Source organism: Nycticebus coucang, chromosome 22 (assembly GCF_027406575.1).
Source record: "Nycticebus coucang isolate mNycCou1 chromosome 22, mNycCou1.pri, whole genome shotgun sequence".
Classification (NCBI taxonomy): Eukaryota; Metazoa; Chordata; class Mammalia; order Primates; family Lorisidae; genus Nycticebus; species Nycticebus coucang.
Window position 1 is genome coordinate 55509409 of NC_069801.1, and position 27372 is coordinate 55536780.

The following is a 27372-nucleotide window of genomic DNA, read 5'->3' on the forward strand; positions in this document are numbered from 1 at the left end:
GTTGGCTTGTCTAACCCTGCCCACAGTTCCATTCCTGGATAGTTAAACACTCTTTCCTGCAGATCTCCTGATTCGTTCCAGCTGAAAGGAAAGATTTCTAAAAGCATGTCCCCTTTTCTCAAGACTTATTTTGATGACATTCCCTTTTTTTCCATGGGCTCTGGTTCAGTGGGCACTGACTGACAGGGAGACAAGGAGACCAGCTACGAGTCGTGACAGTTGCTTGGGAATGAAGGCCCAGGGCCCCAAACTGAGACAGTAGCAGGGTTTATAGGAGAGAGAAGGGAGGGGATCAGGAAGCATTTGAAAAATAGAACCGTGGGGCTTGGTGACCGGTTAAACATTACTGTGAGGGAGAAGGAGGTGTCTGCAGTGAGACCTCAGCCGCTGCTCTGCAGAGCACCAAGACGATGACATCGCTCAGGGAGGCTGTGTGGGTGGTGAAGGGGTTTGCAACGGCATACCTGGTGGGTAAGTGAGCATACGGCTTTGTAATGAGCCCCAGAATCCCTTCCTACTGAGAACAGCAGCCTCTCCATTTTAGATATTATTCAAAAGTGACCTGAGTGGAAGCTGGTAGCTTTGTCTTAGAGTCTGCCTATTTTGATTTATGACGAGATAGGCCCTTGAACCACAGCAAGCCAATCTGCAGTCTTCACCGGGATCTTCTAACCAGGCAAGGGCACCTGCCTCTTTTCTCCCTTTTAACAATGATCACAAGCCTGGCAATGTGGGCTGCCAGAAAATCACGGAAAAGCCTGTGTAAGAGAACGGAGCCTATAGCAAGATCACACGATGCCCCCATAGCACTCACATTCCTAGTTCTGGCTGTCCTGGGACCAGCTGTGTCCTTCCCTCTCCTGGTTTTGTGTGCAATGCCTTCCCTTAGAGTTTCCTGAGCTCACCCGAGTTGCGTTCTACCCCTGGGTTTTACAGGGTCAACGCTGGATGCTGATTGGAGGGACGTGAGCAGAGAAACAGTAACTAGAAACGTTAGGGCAAAGAGCTTGCCAAGGACAACTGTAGAGAATGAAAAGAGGAGCCAGGGGGAGGCGCCTGTGGCTCAGTGAGTAGGGCGCCGGCCCCATATGCCGAGGGTGGCGGGTTCAAACCCAGCCCCGGCCAAACTGCAACAAAAAAATAGCCGGGCGTTGTGGCGGGCGCCTGTAGTCCCAGCTGCTCGGGAGGCTGAGGCAAGAGAATCGCTTAAGCCCAAGAGTTGGAGGTTGCTGTAAGCTGTGATGCCATGGGACTCTATCCAGGGTGACAGCTTGAGACTGTCTCCAAAAATAAAAGTAATAAAAATTCAAGAAGAATAAAGGGAGAGGGGTATAGAATAATAATTATGGTGGTGGGATGTGGGGTTAGGACAGATCTTGAAAACTATGAGAAAGTCTGGAGTTTACCTGCGTGCTGAGAGAGGGTGAGCGGGGGACCGTCCTCACGGGGAGTGGAGAGGGTCTAAAGTACAGCAGTAGAAATTAAAGTTTCAAAGCACGTCCGCACATCTTGTCCCTTTCCTTCAATATATTTGTTCCTGGGGAGATTATGATCGTTCCATTTTTTCAGTGTAAAACTGACTCTTAGAGACGTTGAGTGACTTACTCAAGGTCCCACGGTCAATGGTACACCTGGACTCAGAGAGGTCTGTCTCCTACATATGTGTCTTACTCCTCAGGCTGGGGCTGGCCTCTGCTCGGGATTTAGACAGAGGGTTTTAGGAGGCAGGAAGAAGAGAACTAGCCCATATAGAAGGCATCTGCCATGTACCAGACAGTGGAAGTCATACAAGCACATGTTCATTAAGTACCTACTATGTGCCAGGCACAGGAGCTGGAAACCAAACAGAAGAGCCTCTGGCCTTGTGGAGATGATCTTCTGCCAGGGCCAGAGAGAAAAACAAGACGCTGTCTTGGATTCCTAACATTCAGCAAACTTCTGCTGAGTGCATACTATGTGCCAGACTCTCTTTAGGACCTAGAGATACTGCAGCAAAATCCAGAATAAACATATGATAAAAAAAAAAAATGATGAATGAAATGGGTACTCTATCACATGCTGATAAGTGCTACGGAGAAAAGTAAGGGAAGAATTGGATTGCTGGAATGGGAGGATTGCCAATTTTTTAAAGGGACGTTAGAAAAGGCCTCACTGATTTAAAAGAAAAAAGGCATGAGAAAGACTCTGAAAGAAGTGAGGGAGTAGCCCTGGAGGATATGTGTAGGAAGAGGAAACAGCACGTGCAAAGGCCCTGAGGTGAACACATGCCAGGAGTGGTCACAGACATGAGTGAAGCCAGTCTCCATGGAGCTGGGTGGAGCTGGGGGAGGTAGGGTGGAGTGGGTGTGGTGGGGTGCAGTGGAGAAGCCCTGCATGAGATGGGAAGGGGTGGAGTAGAGGGAGGAGGGCTTGAGTTGTGACAGAGAGAAGCACAAAAGATAATGTTAGTGGTGTCAGGTGGAGCTGGGTAGAACACAGGGGTCCTTGAAGCACTGAAGACTTTGGCTTCTGCTCCCAATATGATGGGGAGCCCTTGGCAGTGCTGATCTGAATAGTGACATGTTACATTTGACCTGTACCAGCAAGGCTGTTACTGAGAACAGACTGCAGAGAGAAAGGGTGGGATCGGGGAGAATAACTAGAAGATTACGAATTTAATTATGGGAGAGTGCTGGATGCTTGGATGCGGGTGGCAGCAGTGGGGCTGGTAAAAAGTGATTTGTTTGTGACTGTATTCTAGAAGCAGAGCCAGCAGTGTGTGCTGGATATTAGGAGTGGGAGGAGAAGGAGACTCAAGGACACCACCAAGATTCTGATCTGAGCAACCAGAAGGATGGAGTTGGCATTGAACAAGGTCAAAAGGTCGTCAGGGCCAGAAATCTGGGATCTGGCATTTAACCTAGTGGATGTTAAACTTGAGATGCCGTATCTCAAAGTGTTAGAGGAGTTGATTACATGCGTCTGGGGTTCAGGGAGAGCCCTGAAATAAAGATAAAAAATTAATAGTCATTGGCTCGACAGCATGAAGAGGTTCCCACCAGCCAAAGATGGGACAGTTTGTTCGTGAAGATTAACTTGCAATGGATTGATACACACAGAATATGTCCAGAAATCCCAAGCGTTCATCACATGATGCTAAAAAGATATCATTGGTCCCTTCAGGAATAGTACAGGACAGGCTTGTTTTTCAAAAGCTGGAAAATAAAAAAAATAATAAAGCATTTTAACTGCCTTTCCCTTATGAATTCACTTCTGGGTAATCAAATGGATGAGGGGGGAAATTTTCTCTTTGTAGAAGTATGCTAATAAATTAAGAAAAGGAATAATAGTCTGGGTGAGAGAGCTCCCACCTGTAACCCTAGCACTCTGAGAGGTTGAGGAAGGAGGGCTGCTTAATGCCAAGAGTTTGAGACCAACCTGAGCAAGAGCAAGACCCTGTCTCTACCAAAAACAGAAGAATCATCCAAGCATGGTAGTGTACACCTGTAGTCCCAGTTACTCAGGAAACTGAGGCAGGAGGATTTCTTGGACCCAAAAGTTTGAGGTTACAGTAAGCTATGATGATGCCACAGCACTCTAGCCCCAGCAACAGAGCTAGAGTCTGGTGGCGCCTGTGGCTCAGTGAGTAAGGCGCCGGCCCCATATACCGAGGGTGGCAGGTTCAAACCCAGCCCCGGCTGAACTGCAACCAAAAAATAGCCGGGCGTTGTGGCGGGCGCCTGTAGTCCCAGCTGCTCGGGAGGCTGAGGCAGGAGAATCGTGGAAACCCAAGAGCTAGAGGTTGCTGTGAGTCCTGTGACATCATGGCACTCTACTGAAGGTGGTAAAGTGAGACTCTGTCTCTACCAAAAAAAAAAAAAAAAGAAGGAGTAATGGAGTTAAATGATCACCCCGTTTTGTCAATCCCTGTTGAAATATCAGTCCTAGAGAATAACCATCAATAGCATCACAAAGTCACTAACTGGACCTGATGCACCTCCCATCAGACACCAGTTCTAAAGTATTCTTGGCAAAATATGGAAACTGGCTCAAATCAAGCCAGTGAATCTCTTTACTAGTTGACAGGCGATACAACAGACAGAAGGATGTCTTTAAAGATACTAAGTGGATACAACCAGCAAAATCCAGAATGGGAGAAGCCTATAGCACAAACAACCTAGTTTTCTCAACAAATAAATTGCAATAAAATAAAAAAGACAAAAGCATCCATGCCTTAAGAGACCAAAGAGCTATGTCAACTAAATATTATGTACAAACATCATTTGTATCCCAGTTCAAACACATAATTGACCAGAAATTTGATAATATGAAGACACTATTGCTTTTTGAGGGTATGATAATGGTATGTGAATATGTTTAAGGGAAAGAATCCTAATCTTTTTCAAATATATGTTAAAATATTTACAGTTCACAGAGTGTTATGACTGGAATTTCCTTCCAAATTGGAAGGAGAGGAAGGCAGATGGGAGGAGAGGGATAGAGCATGCGCATTTATTATACCGCTGTTTGCTTTTGTATGTTTGAAATTATCCATAATTTTTTTAAAAATTAAAAAAAAATAGTTATCTAGCCAGGCTCTGTGGCAGGCGCCTGTAGTCCCAGCTACTTGGGAGGCTGAGGCAAAACAATTGCCTAAGCCCAAGAGCTGGAGGTTGCTGTGAGCTGTGTGACGCCCCGGCACTCTACTGAGGGTGATAAAGTGAGACTCCGTCTCTACAAAAAAAAAAAAACAAAAAACAGTTATCAGCATAATGAATAACTTTGCAATTTTCTATTATAAACCAGACATAAAAGTATATATTCAGTATACACAAAAGAGTATATTTAGGAAATTCAAGAATAGGCAAAACTTACCTACTATGAAGGGGCCCCTTTGGTGGAGGTGCTGCTGACCACAGGGGGACACAGGGAAATATTCCAGAGTGATGGAAACATTGTTTATCTCAATCTGGGTAATGGTCACATATGTTTTTGTAATCATATAGTATGAAGAGTCATAACATTTGCACAATTTACTGTATGTAAAATTATACCTCAATTTGTGAAAAGAAAAGGGAAAAGAATCACCAGAACATAACCTGAAGTTATGAGACTGGATGAGATCATCAAGAAAGCCAGCGGGGACATGAAAGAAAATTGAGGACTGTGTTTTGGGACTCATAAACTTCTAGGAGCCCAGGAGTTGAAGCAAAGGAGATGAAGAGGTCAGTCAGTGAGCTGGAAGGCCCCCTGCCAGGGAGGTGTCCTGGAAGTCAGCTCAGGCTGGGCCTCGACTCTGTCAGACTCTACTGCGTGGGCCACATCAGGTGAGGACTGAGGCATGCTCTTGAATACACCTCTCCAGGAGCTGCAGGAACAGTAAAGGAGGCAGACAAAGAAGGGGCTTGGTGTGGCGGCAATTCACAGATGCTAAGTGTAGAAACAGCACAGAGGAGTAGAAAAGGGCATGGCAGTAAAGGATGGTTCAATCCTGGCATCTCCACTTAAGAACCCGTGACCAGGAGCAAGCAACCCATTCCTGAAGCATTGCTTTTTTTGGATGAGAAGCAGGTGTATTAATGATGTTTGTCCTATTCTGTTCAGGCAGCTACAATAAAATGTCATAAATTGGATAGATTATAAACAACCAAAATTTATTTCACACAGTCTGCAAGCTAGGAAGTCTAAGATGGAGGCCCCGGCAGACTGGGCATCTGGTGAGGGTTTGTTTTCCGCTTCATGACACCATAGGGATCCCTGAGGTCTTTCCACTGTCATCTCACATGGGAAATGGGAGCAAGGGTCTCTTTGGGCCCTTTTATGAGGGTGCTAATCTCATCAGGAGGGCTCCCCCATCCATGACCTAGTCACCTCCCACAGGCCTCACCTCCTAATACTGTTATCAGGCGGTTTAGAATCTCAAGCTATGAACTGGAGAGGGGAATACAAAGCTGGTACACACCCAGGTTCAGACAGCAACATCCACCTTGCAGGTGGTTGTGAGGGCAAAGTAAGGTAATTGATGTGAAAAGTCTAGGGCAGTACATGGCCCCTGATAGTTACTCAATGAGCTGCCTTGACTGAGACACAAACTGCAAGGCTAAGTGGATGATTTCAACTACAGATAAGACGGCAATTGATTGGATCAGGAGGATGGGTCGCAGGTGGAACTGGGAGGACGTGAGCAGGGCACTGAAATAAACAAAAAAGGAGATTTTGTCAGGTTAAAATTAAAAAAAAAAAGAAGAAGAACTAGAAAGGCTAGGAACTCTCTCACTCCAGAGAGGGGGAGTTTGAAGAAGCAGCCTGCCAGCTACACTCAGGCTCACCCGTGACCTTGCTGGGCCGTGAGAGTGACAAGAACGGAGCCCAGAATTATTAACCTTGGCACTTGTTTCTGTAGTTTATTGTGACAAGACAATGCAATAAGGAGGGAGGTAATCAAAAAGCAATTTTGTAGCAGTAAGCTTAAAGTGACAAACCTCGCTTTTCCTAAATAAATCACCATTATTCCCATATGGCTCAGGACTGACAACTTGGGTTTCCTTAGTAACCAAGTACTTAGCTAAACCTGCAGCCCAGGGTAAGCGAGAGTGAGCTGCATCTGGAGAGAGGAGCTGGTTGCCAAGTCTTTCCCCAGGGCCCCCCTCGCAGCTTACAGGTGAGTGGGGCCACCGTTAACACTCCTGGCTCTCAAGCCCTCCATTTGCACTATTCTCTGGGGATCCCTGAGACCTGTAACGCAGAGTAATTTGTCATTTCGCAGCATCATTAATTTGGTTTTTGAGAATCCTGTGCCCTGCTAACGAGTGGGTTTGGGAGTGCCAGCATCCAGATCTCAGCATGGCTTTTGAGGTTTACAAGGTAATGCTCATGAAGTGATTTCTAAAAAGGCACCCAGACTGGTTTCTCTGTGACTCACGGTCCTAAAAAAGGAAAGCCCAGAGCTAATGCTGGTGACGGCAAGGAAGAAAAAGGAATGAAGACTAGGAAAAGATTGGCACTTGGAAAGGAAAAGTTTTGAGCCAAAAGTAATATATTTTAGACGGCTATTTTCAAATACCTGGGTTTATGAGGGTTTATGAATATACCCTTTGAGAGAGTTAAATGTCTATCTATTTATCTGTTGTTTATATATTAGCTCCTTCCCTCCTTTCTTCCTTTACTTATTTTCTTCTTTGGACACAGGTATTGAGCACCCACCTGGTCTACGCTGCAGACTCTATGCACAGGCCTGACAGCCCTGCTGGGGAGGCAGACCTGTGAGTGGATGAGTTGCAGGTCCGGGCTGGGAACTGAAACAGTGTGACTGTGCCAGTCTGTTTCTGAAGGGGGTGACAGCCCTGGAGGACAAGTGAGATACGGGCCAAGGGCCTGAAGACTGGCATGCAGTTGATGGCATGAAGTTGAGCAAAGGTTGAACGTTGATTTCTCAGAGGCTCTGGAGGGATGGATTTGGAGCAGGTGTGGAAGGGCCTGAACTCCATGTACAGAACCACATCCTGCCAAGAAAGCCCCAGCCAGGCTGCCCTTCCTCAGCCTCAGTTCCCCAGGCCCCTCCTGTCCCTAGGCTGCCGTCGATCCCCCATGCTCTGCACAGGGGCTTCCTTGGCGTGCTGCAGCTCACACCGTGAACCTTTCCTTCTTGGGATGGGAGCAACCTTCCCTAGATCAGTGGTTCTCAACTTGTGGGTGGCACCCTGTTTGGACTTTATTAAAGGTTCATGGCATTAGGAAGGTTGAGAACCACTGCCCTCAGGCTCCACCTGAAGTTCCTGCTATTTTTCTTCATAGTCTCTAACAAAAACAAATTGTTATTTATTTCTTTCTTTCAGATTAATATGAGGTACAAACGATTAGGTTACAATGTTTGTGTTAGGTAAGGTCCCTGTTGTAGTTGTGTCCCTCACCCAGGAGATGTGCCGTATACCCTTACCTTGTGCCCAGTAGGTGGGAGCACCCCGATGCCCCTCTCTTCTCTCCCCTCCTCGCCCTCCCCCCAAATTGAATTAAACTGAGTTTTTCTCTTGTGAGGGCATGTACTAGTTCGTCTACTGGCTTCATATTACTTTTAAATACATTGGATATTGCTTTTCCATTCTTATGATACTAGGTTAATACATAACCGTGCACCTTTCACCACTTACAAAAATTGACTCACAATGGATAAAAAATTTAAATCAAAGACACAAAATGATAAAATTCTAGAGGAAAGTGTGGGAAAAGCTCTTGAGGATGTCGGCCTTGGGAAAGATTTTATGAAGAGGATTCCTTGACAATTGCAAAAACAACAAAATAATTAAATGGGACTTAAACTGAAAAGCTTCTGCACAGCTAAGGACACAACAATTAAAGCAAGCAGACAACCTTTAGAATGGGAAAAGATATCTGCATGTTACAAATCTGGCCAAGAGTCTCGGCCCTGGTAGCACAGTGGTTACAGCACCAGCCACATACACCAAGGCTGACAGGTTCAAATCCGGCCCACACCAGCTAAACAATAATGACAACTGCAATAAAAAATAGCCGGGCATTGTGGCGGGCGCCTGTAGTCCCAGCTACTTGGGAAGCTGAGGCAAAAGAATCACTTAAGCCCAAGAGTTTGAAGATGCTGTGAGCTGTGACATCATGGCACTCTACCAAGGGCAACATTAAAAAAAAAAAAAAAATCTGACCAACAGTTAGTAACTAGAATCTACAGAGATTTCAAATTAATCAACAACAACAAAAAGCAAACAAATTTTAATTTTACATTTTTTGTTGACTTATCTGTCTTCTCTCTTAGGCTCCAAGTTCCTCAGGATCAGAGAGAACTTTTTCCACTCCTACTGTGTCCCAGCATCTGACACAATGCCTCCTCACACATGGCTGATTCTTCCAAAATACTGGCTGAATAAATGAGTCAGGCAAGGGCAGAAGTGGCCCCTCCTGTCCGGCCTTCCCTCCAGGCCAGGTCCAGGGCAGGGGGCCCTTTGCTGTGTGTGTTTCCGTGGTGCCTGTGCCCGCCTGGTCATAGTACATGTTAGTGACATCAAGCTGGAAGGCGTTTCCTTATCAGCTCTCACCCCTCCCCTCTCCTAACCAAGAGCCTTCCCCCTCAAAGGCCAGGACCACCTGAGTCTCCTAACTCTGGAAACTGAACTGACCCTTTGCCCCGGGAACAAGAATGCTGTTCTCCTGGAGGTAGGAGGAGGCTGGGAACTTTCTGTGAGCTCTAAACCACCCTGCTCCATGTATGAGCAGAGGGGCCTCCAGGAGCTGGACTCCTCAGAGCCCAGGGCTGTGGCCCATCCCCCAGCACCTTCCGGGAGATGCCATCAGGGAAGGAGGCTGGCCCCTCCTGCTGGCTGCCAGCTTGCCTCAGCCTCCCGTCTGCTTCCCAGGTGCTCCTCTGTGCAGGCTGACTGTACCTGGAGGCGAGTGCCTGTGCTCCTGTGTGTGGGTAATGAGCTGGTAGGCTGTGTGACAGAGCAGAGCCAGAGCAGCCGAGAGGGACCCCACACCCGCCCATTTCATCCTCACCCAGGTGCCCGGCAGACTGTAGGGCTTCTCTCACCCAGGCGGCAGGATTGCACATCCAGTGGGTAGCTCACACAGATGGTCTCAACCACTCCTCTCCACAGATAGCCCTGTGTGTAAACAGGAGAGAGGGGAGGTGGTCAGACATGTGGAGGGCGGCCAGGGGAAGCCTCACTGAGAGGATGACATTTGAAAAGAGATTTCAAGAAACGAGGCGTGTTTTCATTTTGCGCTGCCACAACTGAACACTATAGACCGGGCAATTGATAATGAACAGACATTATTTTGACTCATGGTTGTGTGGGCTGGGAAATTCCAGAGCGTGATGCCAGCATCTGCTGTGGGCCTTAGGGCCACGCCGTCCCGTGGTGGAAGGGGAAAGGGAGAAAGCACAAGAGAGGGGAGGGAGAGAGAAGAGGTCTGAACTCCTCTTTTCAGAAATCCATGTCCACGATAACTAACCAATTCTGGCAAGAACAGCATTCATCCATTATTGAGGACACAGTTTTCATAACCTAAGTGGCCTAACCTCTCCGTACTATTGCACTGGGGATAAATTTCGCAACACATGGACTTTGGGGGACACATTCAAACCATAGCAGGGGGGTAAGCATGTGGGCACCTGGTGGAAGAACAATCTAGGCAGAAAGAAAAGTCAGTGCAAGGGTTCCCAGGTGGAAGCTTCCTGGAGTTTCTGAAGAACACCAAGGAAGCCGGAGAAGTCAGGGAGACGCACGGGCAGGGAAGCAGGAGGCGTGTCAGAGAGGAACACACGGGGGCCCAGTGTGTCGGAGAGGAACACCTGGGGCCCAGCGTGTTGGAGAGGAACACATGGGGTCCCAGCGTGTCGGAGAGGAACACACGGGGGCCCAGAGCATGTCGGAGAGGAACACACGGGGCCCAGAGCATGTCGGAGAGGAACACACGGCGCCCAGCATGTCGGAGAGGAACACACAGGGCCCAGAGCATGTCGGAGAGGAACACACGGGGGCCCAGCATGTCGGAGAGGAACACACGGGGCCCAGCGTGTCGGAGAGGAACACACGGGGCCCAGAGCATGTCAGAGAGGAACACACAGGGGCCCAGAGCATGTCGGAGAGGAACACACGGGGGCCCAGCGTGTTGGAGACGAACACATGGGGCCCAGCGTCTCGGAGAGGAACACACGGGGTCCCAGCATGTCGGAGAGGAACACACGGGGGCCCAGCGTGTTGGAGACGAACACATGGGGCCCAGCATGTCGGAGAGGAACACACGGGGCCCAGCGTGTCAGAGAGGAACACACGGGGCCCAGAGCATGTCGGAGAGGAACACTCGGGGGTCCGGCATGTCGGAGAGGAACACATGGGGGCCCAGCGTGTCGGAGAGGAACACATGGGGCCCAGAGCATGTCGGAGAGGAACACACGGGGGCCCAGAGCATGTCAGAGAGGAACACACAGGGGCCCAGAGCATGTCGGAGAGGAACACACAGGGTTCCAGTGGGTTGGAGAGGAACACACGGGGCCCAGAGCATGTCGGAGAGGAACACACGGGGCCCAGAGCATGTCGGAGAGGAACACACGGGGCCCAGCATGTCGGAGAGGAACACACAGGGCCCAGCGTGTCGGAGAGGAACACACGGGGCCCAGAGCATGTCGGAGAGGAACACACGGGACCCAGCGTGTTGGAGACGAACACATGGGGCCCAGCGTGTCGGAGAGGAACACACGGGGTCCCAGTGTGTCGGAGAGGAACACACGGGGGCCCCGAGCATGTCGGAGAGGAACACACGGGGCCCAGCGTGTCAGAGAGGAACACACGGGGTCCAGAGCATGTCGGAGAGGAACACACAGGGCCCAGAGCATGTCAGAGAGGAACACATGGGGCCCAGCATGTCGGAGAGGAACACACGGGGGCCCAGTGTGTCAGAGAGGAACACACGGGGGCCCAGCGTGTCGGAGAGGAACACACGGGGTCCCAGCGTGTCGGAGAGGAACACATGGGGTCCCAGAGCATGTCGGAGAGGAACACATGGGGCCCAGCGTGTTGGAGAGGAACACTCGGGGCCCAGCGTGTCGGAGAGGAACACACGGGGTCCCAGTGTGTCAGAGAGGAACAGACGGGGCCCAGAGCAGGTCGGAGAGGAACACTCGGGGGCCCGGCGTGTCGGAGAGAAACACACGGGGACCCAGCGTGTTGGAGACGAACACATGGGGCCCAGCGTGTCGGAGAGGAACACACAGGGGCCCAGCATGTCAGAGAGGAACACACGGGGGCCCAGCATGTCAGAGAGGAACAGACGGGGGCCCAGTGTGTCGGAGAGGAACACACGGGGCCCAGCGTGTCGGAGAGGAACACATGGGGTCCCAGCGTGTCGGAGAGGAACCCACGGGGTCCCAGCATGTCGGAGAGGAACCCACGGGGCCCAGCGTGTCGGAGAGGAACACACGGGGCCCAGCGTGTCGGAGAGGAACACACGGGGGCCCAGTGTGTTGGAGAGGAACACACAGGGCCCAGAGCATGTCGGAGAGGTACACACGGGGCCCAGCGGGTCGGAGAGGAACACATGGGGTCCCAGCGTGTCGGAGAGGAACACACGGGGCCCAGCGTGTCAGAGAGGAACACACGGGGCCCAGAGCATGTCGGAGAGGAACACACGGGGCCCAGAGCATGTCGGAGAGGAACACACGGGGCCCAGAGCATGTCGGAGAGGAACACACGGGGCCCAGCATGTCGGAAAGGAACACGCAGGGCCCAGCGTGTCAGAGAGGAACACACGGGGCCCAGAGCATGTCGGAGAGGAACACACGGGACCCAGCGTGTCGGAGAGGAACCCACGGGGCCCAGCGTGTCGGAGAGGAACACACGGGGCCCAGCGTGTCGGAGAGGAACACACGGGGGCCCAGTGTGTTGGAGAGGAACACACAGGGCCCAGAGCATGTCGGAGAGGTACACACGGGGCCCAGCGGGTCGGAGAGGAACACATGGGGTCCCAGCGTGTCGGAGAGGAACACACGGGGCCCAGCGTGTCAGAGAGGAACACACGGGGCCCAGAGCATGTCGGAGAGGAACACACGGGGCCCAGAGCATGTCGGAGAGGAACACACGGGGCCCAGAGCATGTCGGAGAGGAACACACGGGGCCCAGCATGTCGGAAAGGAACACGCAGGGCCCAGCGTGTCGGAGAGGAACACACGGGGCCCAGAGCATGTCGGAGAGGAACACACGGGACCCAGCGTGTCGGAGAGGAACACACGGGGCCCAGCGTGTCAGAGAGGAACACACGGGGCCCAGAGCATGTCGGAGAGGAACATACGGGGCCCAGAGCATGTCGGAGAGGAACACACGGGGCCCAGCATGTCGGAGAGGAACACAAGGGGTCCCAGCGTGTCAGAGAGGAACACACGGGGTCCCAGAGCATGTCGGAGAGGAACACACGGGGCCCAGCGTGTTGGAGAGGAACACTCGGGGCCCAGAGCATGTCGGAGGGGAACACACGGGGCCCAGCATGTCAGAGAGGAACACACGGGGTCCCAGTGTGTCAGAGAGGAACAGACGGGGCCCAGAGCATGTCGGAGAGGAACACTCGTGGGCCCAGCGTGTTGGAGACGAACACATGTGGCCCAGCGTGTCGGAGAGGAACACATGGGGGCCCAGCATGTCAGAGAGGAACACACGGGGGCCCAGCATGTCAGAGAGGAACACACGGGGGCCCAGCGTGTCGGAGAGGAACGCACGGGGGCCCAGCATGTCAGAGAGGAACACACGGGGGCCCAGCATGTCAGAGAGGAACACACGGGGGCCCAGCGTGTGGGCTGCTGAAGGACCTTGAGAAATGGGGTCCCTGGTAGGGCTTTGAGAAGAGGAATGACATAGCCTGACTTGCATTTCTAAAGGAGCATTCTTGCTGCTATGTTGAAAACGTGGCAAGAAAAGGTAAAATATTGAACTAGTTCAAACAAAGGATGATGGCTTTGAGTACTAAAGAAGTGGAGATGGTGAGAAGGAGTAGCCTTCTGGATATGGACAGTAGAGCCTATAGGACTTCTAAGGTCTTGGACATGGGATAAGAGAGGAAGAGAAAAAAAAAAAAAAAAAAAAAACAGGGATAATTCCATGTCCAGACGGCAGCAGAATGGAAGAAACGGCTACCACTGAGACGAAGGAGGCTGAAGAAAGAGCCGATTTAGGAGGAGTAAGGCTCCAGGGTTTTTGACTTATGGAGTTTGGGGTGTCTGAGTCTTGGGTTTAGGACAGAGATCTGAGCGGGAGCTATCAATTTGGGATTTATCAACACAGAGATGGTGTTAATGCCATTAGAATGGATGATCCACCAATCTAGGGAGTGTAGGTGGAGAAAAAACTCAAGTCCAGGGCGGAGCAAGATGGCAGCCGAGTAACAGCTTCCTTGCATCTGGGCACCGTGAGTCTGGGGAGATAGGACTCCAGGCATCTCTGGCTGGTGGGATCTGCCTATCATTACCCCTGAGAGGATACAGGGAGTCAGCGAGAGACTTCTGGACCCCAAGAGGAGAACTAAAACAGTGGAAAACCGGCAAGTGGTCGCGTGTGTTCAATCCGTCTAAACCCGCCCGCAACTGTAAGTTCAGTAGCAGCGAGACTACAAACCAGAAAGGCCTTCCTATGAACTGTTTTGGTGTCTTTGGACTTGGCACTCAGCTGAACTGCCTTGGGGAGAGCCTGAGCGGGAGTGCAGAGAACTTTGGCCTTTGTCTAGGGCCCCAGTCTGAGCCGCTGAGCCAGACGGAGCTAATAGTGTTTGGCTCTGGGTCACAGGCAGCCATTGTGAGCGATCTGCCCTGGCAAGCTCCGCCCTCAGGGTCGCAGAGCTGGAATTGAGTGGGAGCTGGTAACCCAGCGACCAAGTAGCCTAAGGGCGGGGTCTGAGCCGCCTTGCAGCCCTAACCCTCGGGGGCAGAGGGAGACCAGTTTTGGCACACAGGGTAAGTGGATAGCCACTTCAGCAGTGATTCCAACAACAAGCACTTCCCTGGGAAAGCTTCTGCTCAGCAACTGAACAAGTTCAAAGTGCCTTTTAAGTGGGCTGAAGAGAGATTTAGGGTGTCTACATGCTGGGGTTTGAGAAACTAGCAGCCTCCAGTCGTATCAGAACTGTGATTAACATCTCATACCCCAGAAGACCACATGTTGCCCAGACAATATTCAATAACATATATATACTGCTTTGTTTTTGGTTCTGCTTTTTTTTTTTGGGGGGGGGGGTTTGGGTTATTTTTTTGTTTATTATGATGTTGTTGATTGTTGTTTTGTTTTTGAAGTTCAACCTTTTCCATACAGATCCTTTTTCTTTCTCAATTTTTCTAGTTTAATTATAATTTCCCATTGCTGCCTATTTCAATAATCAGAACTTCATTTTTGTTAGTGTTTCTACCGCTATTATTTGGTTTTTCCAGCCAATTTTATCCCGTAAAGTTTTCTGTTTGCTTGTTTTGGTTTGATTTATAGCATTTTTGTCTTTCCTGTCTACTTGGTGGAGGTGGGGTACTGTGTCTGATCAGGTTAGCAAAGAGCCGCTGACCTCAAGGGAACCACCCAACTGGGCACCCCCAGAAGGTGGGTTTTTTTTAAGGTTGTATCAAAGTACCCTACTGTACACCTATATTGCTCTGTCTCCCTCTTTCTGTGCCTCTCTTCTTTTTGTCAATATTCCTTTTACCCACCCTGTCTCCTTTCTCTATTTTTCTTTTTTTTTTTCTTATCACTCGGTCCTCCTTTCTTTCATCCCTTTCTTGCTCTTCAACCTTCTCACCCTTCTGGTCCTGTAACACTTAGTCCACAGGCACGAGAACTTAAAGAGCAAGAGGAAGTGAAAGGAAAATTAGGGCAAGGAAACAGATAAAAGAAATCACTCATGAGGAAGAATCAGCAGAAAACTCCAGGCAACATGAAGAACCAGTCCAGAACAACCCCGCCAAGGGACCATGAGGTAGCTACTGCAGAGGATTCCACCTATACAGAAATGTTAGGAATGACAGAAAGGGAATTTAGAATACACATGTTGCAAACAATGAAAGAAATGATGGAAACAATGAAGGAAACTGCTAATATAGTGGAAAATAACCAAAAGGAAATTCAAAAACAGAATCAAATAAGAGATGAACGATATGAAGAATATAAAAAGGATATAGCAGAGCTGAAGGAAATGAAACAGTCAATCAGGGAACTTAAAGACACAATGGAAAATATCAGCAACAGGTTAGACCATGCAGAAGAAAGAATTTCAGAGGTAGAAGACAAAGTTTTTGAGATAACTCAGATAGTAAAAGAGGCAGAAAAGAAGAGAGAGAAAGCAGAACGTTCACTGTCAGAATTATGGGACTTTATGAAGTGTTCCAACATACGAGTTATAGGAATTCCAGAAGGGGAAGAAGAATGCCCCAGAGGAATGGAAGCCATACTAGAGAATATTATAAATGAAAATTTCCCAAATATCACCAAAGATTCTGACACACTGCTTTCAGAGGACTATCGGACTCCAGGTTGCCTCAACTCTAACCGAGCTTCTCCAAGACACATTGTGATGAACCTGTCCAAAGTCAAGACAAAAGAAAAGATTCTGCAAGCTGCCCGGAGTAAGCGCCAGTTGACCTACAGGGGCAAATCCATCAGAGTGACCGCAGACTTCTCTAATGAAACTTTCCAAGCAAGAAGACAATGGTCATCTACCTTTAACCTACTTAAACAGAACAATTTTCAGCCCAGAGTTCTGTACCCTGCTAAGCTAAGCTTCAAAATTGACGGAGAAATCAAATCATTTATGGATATACAAACATTGAGGAAATTCACCACAACAAGACAAGCTCTACAGGAAATACTTCAACCTGTTCTGCACACTGACCACCACAATGGATCAGCAGCAAAGTAAGAACTCAGAAATTAAAGGACAGAACCTAACCTCCACACTGATGCAAAAGATAAAACTAAGCAATGGACTCTCACAAAATAAGATGAGTAGAATACTACCACACTTATCAATTATCTCAATAAATGTTAATGGCTTGAATTCCCCACTGAAGAGACATAGATTGGTTGACTGGATTAAAAAAACACAAGCCATCCATTTGCTGTCTGCAAGAAACACACCTGGCTTCAAAAGACAAATTAAAGCTCCGAGTAAAGGGTTGGAAGACAATTTTTCAGGCAAATGGAATTCAGAAGAAAAGAGGAGTTGCAATCTTATTTTCAGATACATGTGGACTAAAGCAACTAAAGTCAAAAAAGACAAAGATGGTCACTTTATATTGGTCAAGGGAAAAATACAACAAGAAGACATTTCAATTCTAAATATCTATGCACCCAATTTAAATGCTCCCAGACTCTTGAAACAGACCTTACTCAGTCTGAGCAATATGATATCTGATAATACCATAATAACAGGGGACCTTAACACTCCTCTTACAGAGCTGGACAGATCCTCTAAACAGAAATTAAACAAGGATATAAGAGATTTAAATGAGACCCTAGAACAACTGTGCTTGATAGACGCATATAGAACACTCCATCCCAAAGATAAAGAATATACATTCTTCTCATCACCCCATGGAACATTCTCCAAAATTGATCATATCCTGGGACACAAAACAAATATCAACAGAATCAAAAGAATTGAAATTTTACCTTGTATCTTCTCAGACCATAAGGCACTAAAGGTGGAACTCAACTCTAACAAAAATGCTCGACCCCACCCAAAGGCATGGAAATTAAACAATCTTCTGTTGAATAACAGATGGGTGCAGGAAGAAATAAAACAGGAAATCATTAACTTCCTTGAGCATAACAACAATGAAGACACAAGCTACCGAAACCTGTGGGATACTGCAAAAGCAGTTTTGAGAGGAAAATTCATCGCTTTAGATGCCTACATTTGAAAAACAGAAAGAGAGCACATCAACAATCTCACAAGAGATCTTATGGAATTGGAAAAAGAAGAACAATCTAAGCCTAAACTCAGTAGAAGAAAAGAAATATCCAAAATCAAATCAGAGATCAATGAAATTGAAAACAAAAGAATCATTCAGAAAATTAATGAATCAAGGAGTTGGTTTTTTGAAAAAATAAATAAAATAGGTAAACCATTGGCCAGACTAACAAGGAATAGAAAAGTAAAATCTCTAGTAACCTCAATCAGAAATGATAAAGGGGAAATAACAACTGATCCCACAGAGATACAAGAGATCATCTCTGAATACTACCAGAAACTCTATGCCCAGAAATTTGACAATGTGAAAGAAATGGATCAATATTTGGAATCACACCCTCTCCCTAGACTCAGCCAGGAAGAAATAGAGCTCCTGAACAGACCAATTTCAAGCACTGAGATCAAAGAAACAATAAAAAAGCTTCCAACTAAAAAATGCCCTGGTCCAGATGGCTTCACTCCAGAATTCTATCAAACCTTCAAGGAAGAGCTTATTCCTGTACTGCAGAAATTATTCCAAAAAATTGAGGAAGAAGGAATCTTCCCCAACATATTCTATGAAGCAAACATCACCCTGATACCAAAACCAGGAAAAGACCCAAACAAAAAGGAGAATTTCAGACCAATCTCACTCATGAATATAGACGCAAAAATTCTCAACAAAATCCTAGCCAATAGATTACAGCTTATCATCAAAAAAGTCATTCATCATGATCAAGTAGGCTTCATCCCAGGGATGCAGGGCTGGTTTAACATACGCAAGTCTATAAACGTTATCCACCATATTAACAGAGGCAAAAATAAAGATCACATGATCCTCTCAATAGATGCAGAAAAAGCATTTGATAAAATCCAGCATCCTTTCCTAATTAGAACATTGAAGAGTACAGGCATAGGTGGCACATTTCTAAAACTGATTGAAGCTATCTATGACAAACCCACAGCCAATATTTTACTGAATGGAGTAAAACTGAAAGCTTTTCCTCTTAGAACTGGAACCAGACAAGGTTGTCCTCTGTCACCTTTACTATTCAACATAGTGCTGAAAGTTCTAGCCAATACAATTAGGCAAGACAAGGAAATAAAGGGAATCCAAATGGGAGCAGAGGAGGTCAAACTCTCCCTCTTTGCTGACGACATGATCTTATACTTAGAGAACCCCAAAGACTCAACCACAAGACTCCTAGAAGTCATCAAAAAATACAGTAATGTTTCAGGATATAAAATCAATGTCCACAAGTCAGTAGCCTTTGTGTACACCAATAACAGTCAAGATGAGAAGCTAATTAAGGACACAACTCCCTTCACCTTCACCATAGTTTCAAAGAAAATGAAATACCTAGGAATATACCTAACGAAGGAGGTGAAGAAAATTATGAAATCCTCAGAAAGGAAATAGCAGAGGATATTAACAAATGGAAGAACACACCATGCTCATGGATGGGAAGAATCAACATTGTTAAAATGTGTATACTTCCCAAAGCAATCTACCTATTCAATGCCATTCCTATCAAAATACCAACATCGTACTTTCAAGATTTGGAAAAAATGATTCTGCGTTTTGTATGGAACCGGAAAAAACCCCGTATAGCTAAGGCAGTTCTCTGTAACAAAAATAAAGCTGGGGGCATCAGCATACCAGATTTTAGTCTGTACTACAAAGCCATAGTGCTCAAGACAGCATGGTACTGGCACAAAAACAGAGACATAGACACTTGGAATCGAATTGAACACCAAGAAATGAAACTAACATCTTACAACCACCTAATCTTTGATAAACCAAACAAGAACATACCCTGGGGGAAAGACTCCCTATTCAATAAATGGTGTTGGGAGAACTGGATGTCTACATGTAAAAGACTGAAACTAGACCCACACATTTCCCCACTCACAAAAATTGATTCAAGATGGATAAAGGTCTTAAATTTAAGGCATGAAACAATAAAAATCCTCCAAGAAAGCATAGGAAAAACACTGGAAGATATTGGCCTGGGGAAAGACTTCATGAAGAAGACTGCCATGGCAATTGCAACAACAACAAAAATAAACAAATGGGACTTCATTAAACTGAAAAGCTTCTGTACAGCTAACGAGACAATAACCAAAGCAAAGAGACAACCTACACAATGGGAAAGGATATTTGCATATTTTCAATCAGACAAAAGCTTGATAACTAGGATCTATAGAGAACTCAAATTAATCCACATGAAAAAAGCCAACAATCCCTTATATCAATGGGCAAGAGACATGAATAGAACTTTCTCTAAAGACGACAGACGAATGGCTAACAAACACATGAAAAAATGTTCATCATCTCTATATATTAGAGAAATGCAAATCAAAACCGCCCTGAGATACCATCTAACCCCAGTGAGAATGGCCCACATCACAAAATCTCAAAACTGCAGATGCTGGCGTGGATGTGAAGAGAAGGGAACACTTTTACACTGCTGGTGGGACTGCAAACTAGTACAGCCTTTCTGGAAGGAAGTGTGGAGAAACCTCAAAGCACTTAAGCTAGACCTCCCATTTGATACTGCAATCCCATTACTGGGCATCTACCCAGAAGGAAAGAAATCCTTTTATCATAAGGACACTTGTACTAGACTGTTTATTGCAGTTCAATTTACAATCGCCAAAATGTGGAAACAGCCTAAATGCCCACCAACCCAGGAATGGATTAACAAGCTGTGGTATATGTATACCATGGAATACTATTCAGCCATTAAAAAAAATGGAGACTTTACATCCTTCGTATTAACCTGGATGGAAGTGGAAGACATTATTCTTAGTAAAGCATCACAAGAATGGAGAAGCATGAATCCTATGTACTCAATTTTGATATGAGGACAATTAATGACAATTATGGTTATGGGGGGGGAACAGAAAGAGGGAAGGAGGGAGGTGGGTGGGGCCTTGGTGTGTGTCACACTTTATGGGGACAAGACATGATTGCAAGAGGGACTTTACCTAACAATTGCAATCAGTGTAACCTGGCTTATTGTACCCTCAATGAATCCGCAACAATAAAAAAAAAAAAAGAAAGAAAGAAAGAAAATGTTTTTGTATAAAAAAAAAAAAAAAACTCAAGTCCAGCCCGAAACACTCTAGGCAGCTGCTTTGACACCTAAAAGCTATTAGTTACACTTGGAAAGTTAAACGAACAGCGCCCTCTCCATGCTCCAGCTCACTCACTTCCTTCTCAGTCAAACTTCTTGAAAAAGAATCTAATTTCACAGTCTCCAGGTTCTGCCCCCACCATCCCCAGCAATCTCGCTTCCCCGCAACCACTCTACGGTCATCTGGAACTCCTTAGTCTCCTAAGTCCTCTGCGGTGCTCTCCACCCCATTTCCACGATGTAGGAAAGAACCGATAACCACAAGCACTTGCACTTTTCAGAGTTGGACCCCTGGTTTGCATCACGGGGACGCCCTGAAGGTTGACGCCACGGGGGGTTTATCTAATGGGAGATGGGTGGACAGGAGGAAAGAGAAGGCAGAGGCTGTGTCTTCTCTGCCTTCCCTGTCTCCCCCACAGCTGGCACTGGCCACATTCTCCTCCAGGATTCTACTCCTCGGAGGCTGCTTCCTTGTTTTTGTCATCCCTTCTTCCCAGACTTTCTGCCCACCCAGCCGCCTTCTCGCGCACTTTCCTCCTCCCTGTCAGCCTTCTACGTAGGGAGGAAGATGGTCCCCTTTCCTGTCACTGTTCCTGTGTTATGGCTGCCTCCAGCTTTGCATCTTGTCACTGGGTGGAGAGTCTGTGTTATTTATGCCTCCAGCCTCACTCAGTTAATCCGTTCCATAATTTATGAGACACCTAGCTAATCTGAGCATGTTTGAGTTATTGAACAAATATCGGGGAGAATTTAGACTTGCCAATGAGCGGCAGGCCTGCAGTCTGTGGTCCGGGCAGGGACCAGACTGTGGCTTCAGCTTCTCAGCATAGTCTTGGCCTTCCTCCCCAGAGGAGAAGCCAGCCCCCCTGCCAGACAGCTTAACCTGGGTCCTGACAACCCACCCGGCCTTTCACCACCTGCCCAGTGGTAAAAACCTTAGAATCCAACTGCCGAGACTTAAAGCTAGATCTTCATCTTGGCTATGTGATCTCAAAAAAGGAATGTCACTTCTTTGAGCGGGTAGAATGAGAGTAGAAGTGTCTGCCCAGCCTCCTTCACTGAGACCCCAGAATTTTACAAGCATTATCACATATAATTCTCACCAAGTTGTTGGCTAGTTATAGCTGGGACACATCCATTGTAGTTTTGGGGGAGATATGGAAATATCCCTTATCCTAGAGGATTCTATACAGGTGTGATAGAATGGGAGCCTCCCCCAACAGACCAGGGAGCTTTGCACAGACTCCCAGTTGAGACCCCCGGCGGTTCTGACCAACTTCCAGTGGAGACCCCCGGCAGTTCTGACCACCTCCTAGTGGAGACCCCGGGAGGTTCTGACCACCTCCCAGTTGAGACCCCCCGGCGGTTCTGACCACCTCCCAGTGGAGACCTCCGGCGGTTCTGACCACCTCCCAGTGGAGACCCCCGGCAGTTCTGACCACCTCCCATTGGAGACCCCCGGCGGTTCTGACCACCTCCCAGTGGAGACCCCCGGCAGTTCTGACCACCTCCCAGTGGACACCCCCGGCGGTTCTGACCACCTCCCAGTGGAGACCCCCGGCAGTTCTGACCACCTCCCAGTGGAGACCCCTGGAGGTTCTGACCACCTCCCAGTGGAGACCCCCGGCAGTTCTGACCACCTCCCATTGGAGACCCCCGGCGGTTCTGACCACCTCCCAGTGGAGACCCCCGGCGGTTCTGACCACCTCCCAGTGGACACTCCCGGCGGTTCTGACCACCTCCCAGTGGAGACCCCCGGCAGTTCTGACCACCTCCCAGTGGAGACCCCCGGCAGTTCTGACCACCTCCCAGTGGAGACCCCTGGAGGTTCTGACCACCTCCTAGTGGAGACCCCTGGAGGTTCTGACCACCTCCCAGTGGAGACCCCCGGCAGTTCTGACCACCTCCCATTGGAGACCCCCGGCGGTTCTGACCACCTCCCAGTGGAGACCCCCGGCAGTTCTGACCACCTCCCAGTGGACACCCCCGGCGGTTCTGACCACCTCCCAGTGGAGACCCCCGGCAGTTCTGACCACCTCCCAGTGGAGACCCCCGGCAGTTCTGACCACCTCCCAGTGGACACCCCCGGCGGTTCTGACCACCTCCCATTGGAGACCCCCGGCGGTTCTGACCACCTCCCAGTGGAGACCCCCGGTGGTTCTGACCACCTTCCAGTGGAGACCCCCCAGCAGTTCTGACCACCTCCTAGTGGAGACCCCTGGCGGTTCTGACCACCTCCCAGTGGAGACCCCTGGCGGTTCTGACCACCTCCCAGTGGAGACCCCCGGCGGTTCTGACCACCATGTTCACCGTCTGTTGAGTCTCTTAGCTCTTTAGTTGTGTTGTCTACCTCTCACTCCTATCACAGACATGAATCTGGCTCCTTATTACTGCTCTTCCCTTGGCAAATGAACCACTACTATCAGAAACAGAAAAATAAGCAATTAATCCCACCCCCGTCTGATAAAGGTCCAGAAGCTTCCAAAGAAGACACGCTAGGAAGAGGAGTAGGGAACAAAGCAGTTAAGGAATTTTATTCATCTGCTGAATGTTATCAAATGATACCATTATGATGTGTGACTCTAAAATCACCCCTTGGATATGGACTATGTAAAGAAAGAAATGCCATGGCAAGGATGTCCCAGCTCCCTGGGAGGGATGGTGTCACTACGGCAAAGCACCCTAGTCAGAGGACAGGGAGGCCTCGAGTGCTCCCGCTTCTTCACCCCCACACGCAAGCAGTCACCAATTAACTCCTACCAACCTGCCACCTGGACATCCTCTCTGTTCCACTGCCTCCGGTACGTGTCCTTTCTCTGTCTCTGGGACTTCCACGACAGCAGGTCACTGGCCTCCCTCACGTCAAGGTGGCCCTCCTGCTGGTGGGGCTTTCCCTGTAGGTGAGCTGGCACCTCTGGGAGGTTGGTGTCTGGCCTGGTGTCCAGCACATAGAGGCTCCTGATGCTTCAGAGCTATCTTTCTAAAATAAACTGTCTTCCTTGTGGAGAGCCTCTCTTCTCTCTCTAGGGCAGTGATTCTCACTCTTCCTGATGCCGCAAACCTTTAATACAGTCCACAGGGGTCATGACCCACAGGTTGAGAACCACTGCTCTGGGGCCTCAGAGGGTAGTCTCCAAACTTGACTGTGCCTCCAGGTCACCTGGACAGCCGGTTAGCAATAGAATCCTGGTCTTCACCCCTGAGAGTCTGAATGTGCCGGGCTGGGGGAAGTGTGGGCACCTGCATTATTTATTTATTTTTTTTAATTAAATCATAGCTGTGTACATTGATATGATCATGGGGCATCATACACTCACTTCATAGACCATTTGACACATTTTCATCACAATGGTTAACATAGCCTGCCTGGCATTATCTCAGTTACTGTGCCAAGACATTTACATTCTACATTTACCGAACCTGCATTTTTTAACAAGTACCCTGCCTCTGCTCGGCGTCCTGATAACTTACAGTTTAAAGGTGACAATGTAAGAAATAGTAAAAAGGAGGGAAGGGAGAAAGGGGGGAGGCGGGACCAAGAAGTGTGGAGGGGGAGGCCAAGCTGAGGACTCGGGTACAGGGACAGCACAAGAGATCTTCAACATTCTGTACCTGCTGTGCAACCTTCCAAGATGCCACCTCTGACACCCTATAGCATACGGTGTCCCCTTAGCAGCCCCTGTCCCCTGCCACTGCTTTGTTTTTCTGCAGAGCACTGTCACCACCTGGCACATTTTGTTAACACGCTTATTTGCTGTCTTCCCCCAGAGTAAGCTCGAACGTAAGCAGGGACCTAGGGTGTGTTTGCTTTCACATCCCTTATTACCTAGAACCGTGGCCGATGCAGAGTAGGTGATATCCGTAAGTACATGTGGGAAATACAGCATCAAAAAAGACGGAAGTGCCCAGCCCTTCCCCAGCACTCTGAGAAGTGGCGCCTTCCCCTCAGGTCAGGTGACTCTGGGGGCCCGACAATGGCAGCGCTGACCCGAGTGAGCACGTGACCAAGGCCCCGCCAGTCACAGCAGCCCATCTCACTCTACTCTTCCACCTTTGTGCAGCTGTCTTTTCACCATCCGCTCATCGTCTTTGGCATAGTTCCTCTGCCTGGAGGTCCCTCTCCCACCTTCCCTCGTTTCAGACTGATGCAACCCACCAGGCTCACTTCAAGTCCTGCCTCCTCCAGGAAGCCCTTCCTGACCGCCACTGGTCACCTCCCCACCAGGACCCCACCAGGACCAGCTAGACGCTGCTTCTCTACTCTCTCAGCATCTTCATCCGAGTATTATCGTTCATCCCCCTTCTGTAAATGAATGTTTGTTAGGGCAACATGCTGAAACTTTTTATTATCAATGGTGTAAGTAATCACAAAAGTTCAGTGACCTTCCCTCTAGATTCTGGGCTTGCTGAGAGCAAAACTCGCCTTAGTCCATTCTTCATTCCTTTAGTCTATTCAATGCCTAGGGAAAACTAGCAATTTGCCTACTTGCTTGCTAGATGGTAGACCTCTGCCCAAGCACTTTATGTACTATTTATTGATGACAGTCCACCGAGGAAGGTAGGTACTATTTTATGATCACACAACCGAGACACAGAGAGACTAAATAATTTGTCCAAGGTCACACAGCGAGTAAGTGGCAGAGCAAGATTCAAGTTCAGGCAATGCTGACTTCAGAACCGGATTCTTAGACAGTATGTTAAGGCCGAACCACAGCTCAGGCACACAAGGGAGCTGGGGGGTGGGTTATAGTTATCACTAGGAGTTACCCGCATTTCCGGCCTCATTAGCCCACTCTTCACCTCGGCCCTGCTTTTTTTCATATTTCTTAGCAGTCCTTGGAAGCTTCTGCCACTCCAGCATGACTTCAAGATGGAACAATTACTGTGATTAGATTCCTGCTCATCTCCAAGTGGTAACCTCGGAGATCCTTATCTTACTGAGAAGATTTTGGGGAGAACCAGACACCTTGATGAAATTCTGGACCCCCCCAAGATGCCTGCCAATCACATTTACAAATCTCCTCTGCAGTAAGAATGGGAGGAGAAGAGCATTACCCAGGAAGATTTCCAAAATGCTTTCAGTTAGAAGCTGAAGACCGCGAGGCTCACGCTGGGCTTGCCCTGGACGCCTCCTCCGCTTGTCCACTGTGGCCTGGGCTGTGCTCTCACTTACTCAGCACTCATCTGAAGCCTCTATTTGACACCCAACTCCCAGAGATGCCCCACTCACAGCCTAAAGGGAAAATCTTTAGGAGTGTCATGTTGACACAAAGGAACAAATGCTGTGACAGGGTCAGGGGAACACAAGAAAAGGGGTCCATGACCCAGACTGAGAGCACAGAGGAAAACCTTTTGGAAAAGGTAAAAAGGAAAGGAACTTCGAAGATGGACTTGTGTTTGGACCTTGATGTTATTCCTTATAAAACTGCATGACTTTGGAAACATTATTTAACACCTCTGAACTGGCATGATCTTATTTCCACAGTGGGAGTCAGAGTGTGTACAGAATGGACTTCATGAGCTAAGCATTTATCAGACACTTGGCTAATGTTTGTCAAATGCTCACTTATAGTCAGGCATCGTTCCTTGCATTTTGGGGCCTGTTTAGTCCTAACGACAACTCTTTGATCTAGAAACTATCATTAAAACCATTCTGTAGAGGGGAGAACTGAGACTCTGTCTTATCTTGGATTAACCAACCAGAGGCAGGTGCAGAGACAAGACCCTGAGTTCAAATGGTTGATGGAGAGACGCGAAGAGCACAGGTACCATTGGGAAAGGGGAAGGCAGCCAGCAACATTATTAAGCCAGCTACTACACGGAATAGTGACTACTACAGGGAATGGTGAGTGCTTAATTTTGCAGAGGAACTCCAGAAAATGGTGCAGAACCCATGCCTTGGAGTTATCTCAGTGTGACAGAGAGAGACCTGGGGCATCTGTGATCCCCCATCTGACCGTTGCTAGGTAAAGGCTGTCCCAAGGCGGTTCTGGGCCTGCAATGCACAATGGCAAAATGGCTTTGAGAGGCCCACGGGCAGCTGTCCAACAAAGATGCCTCTGTGGTGCTGGCCTCAGAGGCTTGGGCTGTATCAGCTGCAGACACTGAGTGAGGGGATCTGAAGGAGCAGGTGCCCAGAACGGACAATGGCTGCTACGGGTGTCACCGACTGGTCACACAGTTGCTGAGTGGCTGAACTGGGATTTGAACCCAGGCAGCCTGGCTCCAGAGTCCACCCTATTCCCTCCACACTACAGCATCTGTCTCTCCTACAGTGCTGGTCCTATAAAAGGTGGCTCTTGAGTGGTTGTCATTGTCCCAATGACTCCTATCATTGTTGCAATAAACTATTTGCACTCAAGTCTTGTCTCAGCACCTGCCTCTGTTTGGTGACTCCAAGGTAAGGCGGACTTCAGTTCTCCCATCTATAAAATGGTGTTAATGGTAGTTCCTAGATCAAACAATAGTGTCCCACCTCTAGGGATTAAACCCCAGGGCAAGCAGTCAAGTCATTGATTCTGCCTCGAATCATGTCAGAAGTTTGGAAATCCAGGCTTATTAGTTCACGTCCCAACCCTGCCTGGTCTAGCTAAACAGATCACTTTCCCTCTCTGACCCTCATTTCTTCACTTACAATAGAGGCGTCAGATTGGAGGGTCTCTAAGGAAGTTTCTCCACCTGACATTCCACGCTTCTCTCCTGTGGTTTTCCTACTAAGGTGCGGGCTGCCCTCCCAGGAGGCCCCGGGGTCAGCAGGTGTTTCTGGCTTGACCGTCTCCGCCCCTTCAGACAGCCGGTTCCGATTAACCAGGAC